The sequence below is a fragment of the Equus przewalskii genome, chromosome 3, assembly GCF_037783145.1.
Source record: "Equus przewalskii isolate Varuska chromosome 3, EquPr2, whole genome shotgun sequence".
Lineage (NCBI taxonomy): Eukaryota > Metazoa > Chordata > Mammalia > Perissodactyla > Equidae > Equus > Equus przewalskii.
In genome coordinates this window covers 93,153,255-93,164,115 of record NC_091833.1, presented here as the reverse complement: position 1 = coordinate 93,164,115, position 10,861 = coordinate 93,153,255, and the positions used below count along the sequence as shown (strand labels likewise).

Genomic DNA, 10,861 nt, shown 5'->3' with positions numbered 1-10,861 from the left:
CACCTTTGCTCTGAAGTTCCACTTTTTCCTCCTTCCCTGAGTTGTATTCTCAGAGTTAATTTTTTTGGATTTTTTTACATATTGAAAATCAACTGTCTCAAAAAAATAAAACTACGGCAAACTCATATCCCATCTAACATCATCTATTGATGAGTGTGATTAACTATCAAACAGTAATCTATTTACGTTTGGAAGAATAAAAGTTTGCCACATCCATTCCATCAATTTGCTATTTTATTGGAAGTAGTCTAGGCTCTGAAACTGTGAAACAGGCTTGCCTGTCATTGTCTTGCAAGTTGTCAAAATTAAAAAGTTGGCGCTTAGAGGGAGAGAAGAATAGCAGCTGGAACAACGACAACATCAAGGAAAAAACCTTGTTTCTTAGCTGACTTTCTGATTTGCACTCCAAATTCCCAACTGTCCATCAGCTAAAGTCTCAGTCGCTATAGTTTTGCACTGTCAGAAAATAATTTAAAATATTTTCTGCCAGCATGGAGACAGTTCTTTCACTCTTATAAGCCTACAATTTACATCTTTTAAGATTAAAATACATGACCAATTGCAGCAGGGAAAGTAATGTCAATTTCACAGCATTCTGCAAACTGCTTCTCTGAGACTAGAAAGAGGTAGAAGTTTCAATCACTACTCCTTTGATCTTAAGATTTTGCTATAGCAGGGAAAACTCACATGTTTCGGGGGCAAGATCTTCAATATGCTATTGGTCATCAAATTGATTACTTAAGCTGTGATTTGTTATCTGAATAAAGGAATGTCTTGGAATTTTTACAGCACAACATTGGGGTTCACTTGCCCAAAGCATATAAAATGCCAATCAATTACGTCATCAGCCTTTGGAAAAAGAGACCAGCTTTATTCTGTGAGGTTGATCTGCAGGGAGAACAGGGGGCATGTGCCCTCAGATCTGTCTCGCTGATTCAGGACTTGGGGTAAAATTTGAGAGCTTAGGGAGAACAAGCTGGCATGCAGAAACACTGGCGGGACAGGTTTTGATTGGTGGGCTTCCAACATTTATGGTGAGGTTTAAATACTTATGACAGGGTTCTAAATGTTTATGACGAGGTTCTGAACTTTTATGATGTGGTTCTAAACATTTTTGATGAGGTGGGGAAGGAATTTTAACACTGGGTCTTCCTGAATGAGAGACCCCTCGCTTCTGAGAAGAGTCCGACTTTCAAGTTCTGGTCATGACTTTGACCTTGGGTTCCGTTGGAAGTAGGATCTTTGGTTCCTCGGTCGTTTCAGGTCACAATTTCTTCTTTTACACATGCTCTGGCTATGTGTGACTTTATAGTTTTTCTGAAAAACAATCTTTCATCACTTTAGTGATAAGAGTGGGGTCTGTTCCAACTGGCTCTAAATGGGCCTATGGTTACATAATCACAGTTGGAGTTGGATATTTGGCGGGTTTGTAGAGAAGCAAACGCACTAGATTAGAAGATTTACTCCATCTTTATACTTAGAAAATATTTCCTCTGACTATAGTTGTGCAATTGTTTTTCTGGATGGTGTGGGGGATTGTGAGGGCATTCACACCTCAACATATTCCTGATTGTAACTTTATTTTTCAGTTTTTAACCAAGTCATATACCATTTATAAATAAATATTAGGAAAAAACGTAGAGTGTCGTATCTTAAAGGATTCTTATGAGCGCCATCCACTTATTTTCTAGTTAAGATAACTAAGGCATAAGGAGGCACAGCTAGTTAGTAGAAGTGCTGGGACTGGATTGTATTTTTCTCACTTGAGGTCATTCATTAGCAACTGAAGGCAGAAGGTAATAGTTGAGAATGGAATAGATTTTCACTTGCTGTTTCATTCAATATGTTATCGTTTACACAGTTTGAATTTTAGGAGCTATCTTTGCAAGAGGGAAATATTTACATTGTTAGAAAATCAAGCAGTCTCATAGAGGCTGCTCATCGGGAAAAGATTCATAAGTAGTTTTTGTATTATTTGGTTGGTCTGACTCAATTTCCTCATTTTTCAATTGTGATAATTGTAGTGTCTCTCTCACAGGGCTGTTTGAAGGAATATTAGAGTGAAGATGCGTAAACTTGGAAAAATACCTAGGCACGTGGTAAGTGCTACATAGAAGTGTTTGTTTTGTGTAGAGATTTCTTGTTCCAGAAAAATAGTTAAAGCTTAACCAGATGAAACATGACTTTATTACTGAAACATAAAACCAAGTGAATTTTCTCTCTGAATAAGACAGCTAGTGTTGTTTCAGTTGGGAAGCGAAGTGTCTTCAAGTGCAATTAACCATTTAGATGGTTGCTTCCATAACACAGAATAGTTTCAGCTGTGATCCCCTTGACAGACAGGCAGAATAATGAAAGAAGTCACCTTTATGACTTCCATTCCTGTTCATCAATAAGCCTATGCTTCCAGATCCTAACATTTTACATAAGATTACTTTAATTATCTTTTTAGCGGAGGAGGGAAGGAGATAGGGGAAGAAAAACATGGAAAAAAATCCTCATTAAATTCATTGAATTATATATTGCGGATATTTTCATGGAATATTGGCATCCTGAAAGTAATACTTCAATAATTTCCCAGCATGGCATAATCTATGTCTGCACATATTTTGCATAAGTTATTACCTTCTACCAAGGAATGAAAATGAGAATTGTTTAAAATGGGATATGCTTGATAGTGAATCAAATTTCCCTAGTATGTAAATTATTTCCTGGGAGTGAATAAGGCACATTGGGAGCAATTTAATAAGTGATACCCTGGGGGTCTGAACGGATTAATGAACCTGATTATCCTTCTCCTGCAGAAGGAGAAAACTGTCACTCTGTGCTTAGCCTAAAATGAGCTCTCCATAGTGTCATTTCAAGGTATTTTGTGGGGAGAAAAGGGATAAATATAGGTGCCTCATTTAACACTTCTTGGGATAGAGGTGCTTTACATGATTACCTTGTCTTTCTCAGTATGGTGTCATTAGCAAAGGAGCACACAGTCTTATTGGGGCAGGAGAGTGAACTTGTTCTGTTAAAAAGCCATGTCTACTCTGGTGCTGTGGAGCCTGGCCTAAGGTGAATGCCACAGTCTTTCTCTCCTAAACGCCGATGGTTATGGCTGCATCTCATTTTCTCTGCGGTGCTTCACAGGTATTTTCCCATAAAATACTTCTAGAGAATGGGCTTAGTGCTCTTTGCTCAGCTACAAACAAAAGACAAGGTATATATAAGTCTCAATAAAAAAACAGAGTCTCTTATCTTTTTATTTAAAATAACTTATTAGGTTGATATTGATGTGTGACAAATTACCACAAATGTAGAGGCTTAAAATAATGAAAATGTATTATCTCGTTGTCTTAAGCAGTCCAGGCTGCTATAACAAAATACTGTAGACTGGGTGGCTTAAACAATACACATTTATTTCTTACGGTTCTGGAGGCTGGGAAGTCTGAGGTCAAGGTGCTGGCTAATTCAGTTTGTGGCAAGGACCCTTTTCCTTGTTTGCAGATAGATGCCTTCTTGCTGAATCCTTACAAGGCAGAGAGAGAGAGCTCAATCTCTTCATCCCATGATGAGGACACTAATCCCATCACGGAGATTCCATGCTTGTGACCTCATTTAAACTTAATTATCTCCCAAAGGGCTCACCTCCTAGTAACATCTCATTCGGATTTAAAATTTCAACACGTGTATTCTGAGAGGACCCAAACATGCAGCCCATGACACTCATAGTGTCCATGGGTCAGGAATTTTGGCATGAGTTTTCTAGGTCTTCTGCTCAATGTCTCAAAGTCTAGAATCAAGGTATCAGCTGGAGCTACAATCTCATCTAAGTCTCAGCTTCGTCTTCCAAGCACATTAAGGTTGTTGGCAAAATTTATTCCTTGAGGTTGTAAGACTGAATTACCTATTTCCCTGCTGGTTGTCAGCTAGGGGTTTCTCAGCTCCTGGAGGCCACTCTCAGGTCCTAGCCATATGATCCTCTCTGAACATAGCAGCTGATTACATCAAAACTAGAAGGAGTCTTTCACTTTAAGGACTCACTGATTAGGTCCAGTGCACCCAGGATCCATGGATTAGTCACCTTAAGTACGTCTACAATACCCCATTTGTCATGTAAGGAAACCTAATCACAGAAGTAATATCTCATTATATTTACAGGACTTGTACACACTCAATGGAGTGGAATTAAACAGATCATTAGTCATTGGGGGTCATATTCGAATTCTGCTGATCACAGAATATGTGTATTTTTTTCTTCAGTCTAGGTATGCATATGCAGAAATATATGTGGCACATACACTTACACAAACACACACACACGCATGAATGTAATATGGGAGACGTATCAAAGTTTTTGGCCTACTTAAAGAATCTTCCAGGCTGCCGCTTGAATTCTTTCCCTTCTCGATTAGTTCAACATTTTAAAGAAGTCAATATAAATAACTGTCCAGAAAAAGAGAAACTGTGACTTGCATGCTATCCATCTAAAAATTAAGAAAACAGTAGGAAAAGTAGATCTACACTTAAGAAATACAGTGCAGACTAGATTCAGTGCTTTAACAAGGGATATGAAAATTATTTTGTAGCAAGGACAAGGACAGATTAATTTCAAAGGTGTTGCAGAGGAAAAAGGAAACCTTAGAGACCATCTGTAGAGGACAAATTGGGCAAAAGCCAGCCTTTCAAAGTTATGTAAGATTTTAACAGAGACATTGCATGAAGCTTATTGTACTTTGGATTATTTTTCCAATTAATCTTTGACTACGAACCAATATTATTGGGCACTGAAAATGAATGAGGCACTACGTTATTGAGAGCTGAGTATATACCGGAAACATGTGAGTAAGCAGGCCACTTGTATTAACTCATTTAATGCTTGAAAAAACCACAAAGGGCAAAGCACTATTATAAGGAAAGTAATTATGAGCCAAAAAAGAGAAAGGAAATGTAAAGAGGTTCCTCGGTGATATGCCCCCTGAGCTGAAGTTTGAAGGATGTACAGCAATTATTTAGTATAGGCGGGGTAGAGAAATTATGTATATAAGGCACCCAAGTATTAGAGATCAAGGCATATTTGATACCTGTAAGTTGTTCACTTTTACTAGAACACGACTATGGGGACAAGAGAGTCCTACAAGCAAATGTCATAATTTTATGTGATTAAGAAAAGGTACTTCCTCCAGGTAGACATATTGCAAAAAGGTGCTCCTTCCCCTGGCTGCCCCTAACCGGGGTATGAGCCTTAGCAAGTGGAATGGAGGCTGAATTCTAGACCCTGACAATCAGGATGCCCAGAAAAATCAGTCACAAGTTTATCCAAATCTCTTTCCCCAGAGCTTCTGATCTGGGGCACAAGGGAGGTTAGGAATCCGGAGATGGAGTTAAAGGGTATCAAGTGAGTTAATAGCTGATGATATTCTGGTAAGAAACCATGTGCAATAGGATGTCAAAGTCAATTCTAAAAGGAGATGATAGTACAAAAATATATAACAAATATCTGGATCTGAGAGCAAACAGACCTATGTCCTACTTTTCAACTGTCTTGGATAGATCAGCTCCTTTGTCAGGAACCTCGAGCCACCTTAACACAAAAGAATAGATTAGAAAGAGGAGTACTTTGTATGAGGCAATCTTATAGGCCTGAATCCACCTTATGGAGTCCTCTAGGCCCCACTTTAAATTTTCTAAGTTTAAGGGATGCGGACATGACCTTCAGAATCATCTTGTAAAGGGAACTTGCAGCCAGGTTAAGGGTATATTGAAAAAAAAATCAAAGTTACTGTCAAGGCTGGTGATGTCAGCTTGAATAGATGACCAGGATTAACTCTGAGATATTGTCTCTCCCCCATGTCATGAACAAAATAAGCTCCTGGAACTTAGACTCAATGCTGGTGAAAAGACAGGGGGAGGAATTTCAAGTTGGGTTTACCAGAAAGGATTTAGTTTCATGAAATAAACTAAAAATAATAGAATAAAATAAATTAGCAGAAAACAAATACTAATGGGATGGAATTGCAATGAATTAGCTAAATTCCCGTGTAAGTTGAAAACTCTAAATAGAAACTGAGTTCACTGTATAAAAATTTCTCAGTGATACAGTTCTTATAGATATGAGTTTTGTGACAGAAGATTTTAGGACAGGCAAGAGAGTTCAAGGGATAAACTATGTCCTATTGTCTTCTGAATCCAGTAATATCATTGAACGGTTTTAAGCAAAAAGGTATCATGATCAGATTTATACTTTAAAAGATGATTCTAGCAGCAGTACAAAGGATGTGCTGGAGGATATTTGGATTGAAGACAGATCCTCTATCAAGGGGTTGCTGTTGATGCTTTGATTCAGATGATTCAGAACCATAATCAAAATAAGATAGTATCAACTTATTTTATTTTATTATAAATAAATGATTAGTTATGGGGACTAAGAAAGGGGACTAGTCAAGAAGGAGATCTTTAGGTTTCTGTCATATAGCTTATGTTGAAAATAATGCCATCAAAATAGGGAGTATAAGTAGGAACCAGCAGTTGAAATGAGAGTGCTAGGTCTCGAATATTTGTGGGCCATGAAAATCAGGAAGGTGAATGCGTCTGGAGCTCCCGAGAGAAATCTAGACTGGAGGTAGTGAGTCGTGTCGTCAATATGGAGGTGACAGTTGAAGACCTGGAATGAGCTGACTCACAAAGCATATAAAGGTAAAAAGAATTCCAAAATGGAACACTAAGAGAGATAGAGAAAAACATGCCACAGAGAAAAGAGTGAAACAAGTCACAATGGAAACGTTGCTTTCCTGGAGGACAAGGAAGGACAGAGTTTCAAGAAGAAAAGATCAACAGCGTAAATGTCAAAAAGAGTTCAAATGTGATAAGAACTAAACTGTATCCATTAGTTTAAGCAAAGAAGAAGACAGTACCGACCTTTGTGAAAAATTCAATAAAAATGTAAGGGCAAAAGTTAAATTACAGGGAGTTGTGATACGGATGGGAGGTTAAACCTTGTCTTTCAAGTATTCCCATCCTGTGAGAAGGAGGAAATAAAAAGTTTCCTAAAGGGGCCAATAATAATAATAATAATTATTATTATAAGGGCTGAGAAACACTTGTGTCAAATAGTGGAGTCTGCAGAAAAGAAAAGGAAGCATTGAAAGACAGAAGATAAAAGTATTTATAATCAATAAAAATTGTAATAAAAAGTTAGGATTCAAAAGGATCCGGATTACGAGAAAAAGATTAATTTTAGGAAGTATAAATGATACCTTTATCTCTGAAAGGAAGGAGTAGGAAGAGAGTAGAGACCCATATTTTGTAAATGAGAGGGGCCCATTTGGTGGCTTTTACCTCCTTGTTTCTAGGAAATACAAATCGTTCCCGAGAGTGAAGGATCAAGAGGCCAGATAGGAAGGCGAAATTAGAAGGAGATGTTAGACTCTTATGGAGAAAATGCGTGTGGGAGGGAGAGTTCTGAGATGCCTTCCAAGGTTGCTGCCCCTTGGTGTACAAGCCCTGTATTAAGCTCTCTTGTCTTGAGTGGGCAGGATGGTGAACAGGATTAATTTTGCTCTCATGATTAGGTTACATTATATGACAAAGGAAGGAATTTGAATATGTAATTAAGGCCCCGACGCTTTTGAGGAATCAAAAGAGAGATTATCCTGGGTGGGCCTGATCCAATCAACCCTTTATAACCTTGAAGTTTTCAGCCCTTCCTGAGGGAAGAGTTTCAAAACGCCTGTGAATTTTCTCCTGTTGGCCTTGAAGAGGCAAACGGCCATTTTCTGACCATCAGGAGAAGGTGTTCACATGACAAGGACCTGAGAGTGGCCATTAATTTGTTTAAATTTAAAACCTTTGTCTTAGGCACCCAAAATTTTTGTAGAAGCATAAGATAGGAAGTGTATTAGTTTGCAAAAAAAAAAAAAAAAACACATTGCTTTGCAGTTCCTCCATCAAATTAGAACCCATTACTCTAGCTTTGAAGATGGACTTGCCCTGTTAACTGCTCTAGCTAGTTGAACGTGGAGAAAGTGATGCTGTGCCAATTCGGAGCCTAGGCCTCAGAGGCTGGGAAGCTTCCGCTCTTGCAATTTTGGAATTCTATGACTGCCATATGAAGAAGTGTACATGATGAGAAACATGAGGCCTAGAGCCCTCTGCTGCCCTGGTCCACAATCCAGCAATTCCTGACATGTGAGTGAAGCCATTCTGGATCATCTAACCAGCAGCCAACCCACCAGCTAACCACATCCCACGAAGGACCCCAGCAGAGATCAGCCAAGTTGGCTCAGACTAGACTAGATAAACTGCTCAGTCAGCACAAAGTTGTGAACTAAATAAACATCTGTTATCTTAAGCTCCCAAGTTTTTGAAACAGTTGGCATAGATATAGCAAGGCAATTAGAAAAAATAATCTAACATTTTAATTATATACTCAAGATGAATCACCTAAATGATTAAGGTGCTAAAATAAACAAACAATCAGAGAAACAAAGTAACGACAACGACAAATTTGCTTAGTCTGCATTGATTGAAATAGCCTGTCCAAGTAATAATGGTAATCATTCTAGGCTGCATTCCCACAGTCGTGTGACAAACGCAGAATGGTATTCACTTCGAGTGGAATGCTTTCAGAGAAATATTAATTCACTGTTGTATATGCAAAGAAAACTAGTGAGGATTGTACTCGTGAGACCCCATCATTCATTTCTTCCACAAGCTGGAGCTAAAAACATTCAGGAGGAACCTAAGAATTCTCTCCAAATATCTGAGATTTAACATGTCATAGAGGATTGAACTTATATTCTGCAGAGCTCTGAAATACAAAAAGCAGACCAGGCTATATACACATATATGCATACATACGTTTTGGGGAAACAAATATCAGTTTAATCCAAACAGAAATATTCTACGAATTAAAATTGGAAAAGGAATGAGCTATTCCTTGGGAGAGGCCCCCGTCACAGGCAGCCAGGTGTCAGGTAGGAATGGAACTGTAAAATTCGTTCTCACATGGAGATGTTATTATGTCATAGGCACTTCTAACATAAGGGAGGGGATGGATTGTCTTTAAGCTTGCTTACATTGTTAATCAAGGGAAACGCCACTTACCAAACTGGAAGACGTGTGGCTTAAAGTTATGAGGATGTAGAAGATTGAGGGGAAAGAAGAAGAAATGGGAAAGCACCCAAACTCATACTTCCTTATTTTCTTTTCTGCTCAATTGCCACATAGCAATGGAGTTTGCCTGGTACAGTCCTCAGTTCTGCTACCTTTGGGTACACATCTATCGTCAGTCACAGAACCTGTGTCACAACATTCAAGGGAGGTCAAATTCCACATATTAGACAATAGGGCAAAGGAGTTCAAAACTAAATGCTTTATTTGCTAACCTATGCTATAAATATTAAAGGAGCTCAACGAAAATAAAATAATTATATACAAGCGGCATCAATTAAAATTTTAAAATACATTGAGCTTTGAGTTTAAAAGATAGAAAGAAGACATTTAAGTTCATTTCCTAGAGGTTATGTCTATTCACTAAGCATGTAATAACAATGGGTGATATTTATGGACTGCTTTTTAAGTACACAAAACTCTACAGTTTTATTGACTTCTCTCTTTCTTTCTTTCTTTCTTTTTTTTTGTGAGAAAGACTGGCCCTGAGCTAACATATGTTGCCAATCCAATCTTCCTCTTTTTGCTTGAGGAAGATTGTCACTGAGCTGACACCTGTGCCAATCTTTTTCTATTTTGCATGTGAGATGCCAAGCATCGCTTGATGAGTAGTGTGTAGGTCGTGGCCGGGATCCAAACTCACGAACCCGATACTGCCAAGCGGAGGACATGAACTTAATCATTACGCCACGAGGCTGGCCCCTGTTTACCTCACTTTTAACTTCACAATAATCTATTAGATATGTGTCCATATTTCACCATTTTCGAGAGAAGGAAACTCAGAAAACAAAAAGATTAAGTAGTTTGCCTAAGGTTGCACAGTTAGGAATGAGCAGAGTCAGTAATCAACCTCATCCAATCGCCAGCATCTATTCAGCAGAGCACCGCCTCAGCACGAAAACTGTGTGTAAGAGACCGCACTCGGCTTAGTGGAAGACACTGAGCTAAATATTTCTCATTGAGGCTCTAAAGACTAGCACAAAATGAGGAGCATTGGTATGGAATAAGCTAAATACCATTGAAGGTAAAGTCTGATAAATTTTAAAGTTTATTAGCAAACCAAATACTATGAGATCACAGCAGGTGAGACTACTTTGGCTGATGAGATTAAACGCAACTTCACGGTAGAGAAAATATTTAACTTTTATTTTGAAGGAGGGGTACAATTTTGAGCGTTTTTATCATTCTGACACTTTAGGAGAGACAGATGATGTTTTGTCGCTATGGGTTGAAGCAAAAACTCCAGGGGGAATGGAGAGAGGATTTTTTCTCTTATTCACAAGGCAAAGCACGCTCTGCTACCAAAAAAGAAAAATCAGGTGCGTGATCTTTTAGATTCCTGTGGATAGCTTTTACTGGGACAGCATTTTGTCTTACATATACTGCAATACATTAAAGGAGACCTCACATACGACTTCCTCTTAATCTCATATGCCTTTGATAAAATGCAATGCTGCCAGAGGATTAATAAAATTAATATTGTAAGGGAACAGTTATGTGCTTCATTGAGTTCTTATAAAAGAATCTATAGAAGAAATGAGGGTAACATTATTTTAAACTAAAGGGACACTTCACAATGAAACTAGAAAAGCAACCAAGAAAAAAACCTTTTTAATTAATCTACTAAATTATTTTGTTTTTTCCTCCTCCCATTCAGTCCCAGACCTGGGTTCCTTATCTTAGAATCAGGTAAGGGAGCAAG

At 38.2% G+C, this 10,861-nt stretch overlaps 1 long non-coding RNA gene across 1 annotated transcript; it reads left to right on the top strand.

The window, feature by feature from the left end:
• Nucleotides 1–1,124: 1,124 nt before the first annotated feature.
• LOC139082667 (uncharacterized) lies at nucleotides 1,125–10,649 on the top strand. Its single transcript, XR_011538877.1, has 3 exons — nucleotides 1,125–1,263; nucleotides 2,039–2,099; nucleotides 10,358–10,649. It is a non-coding gene; the product is annotated as an uncharacterized lncRNA (long non-coding RNA).
• The last annotated feature ends 212 nt before the right edge of the window (nucleotides 10,650–10,861 follow it).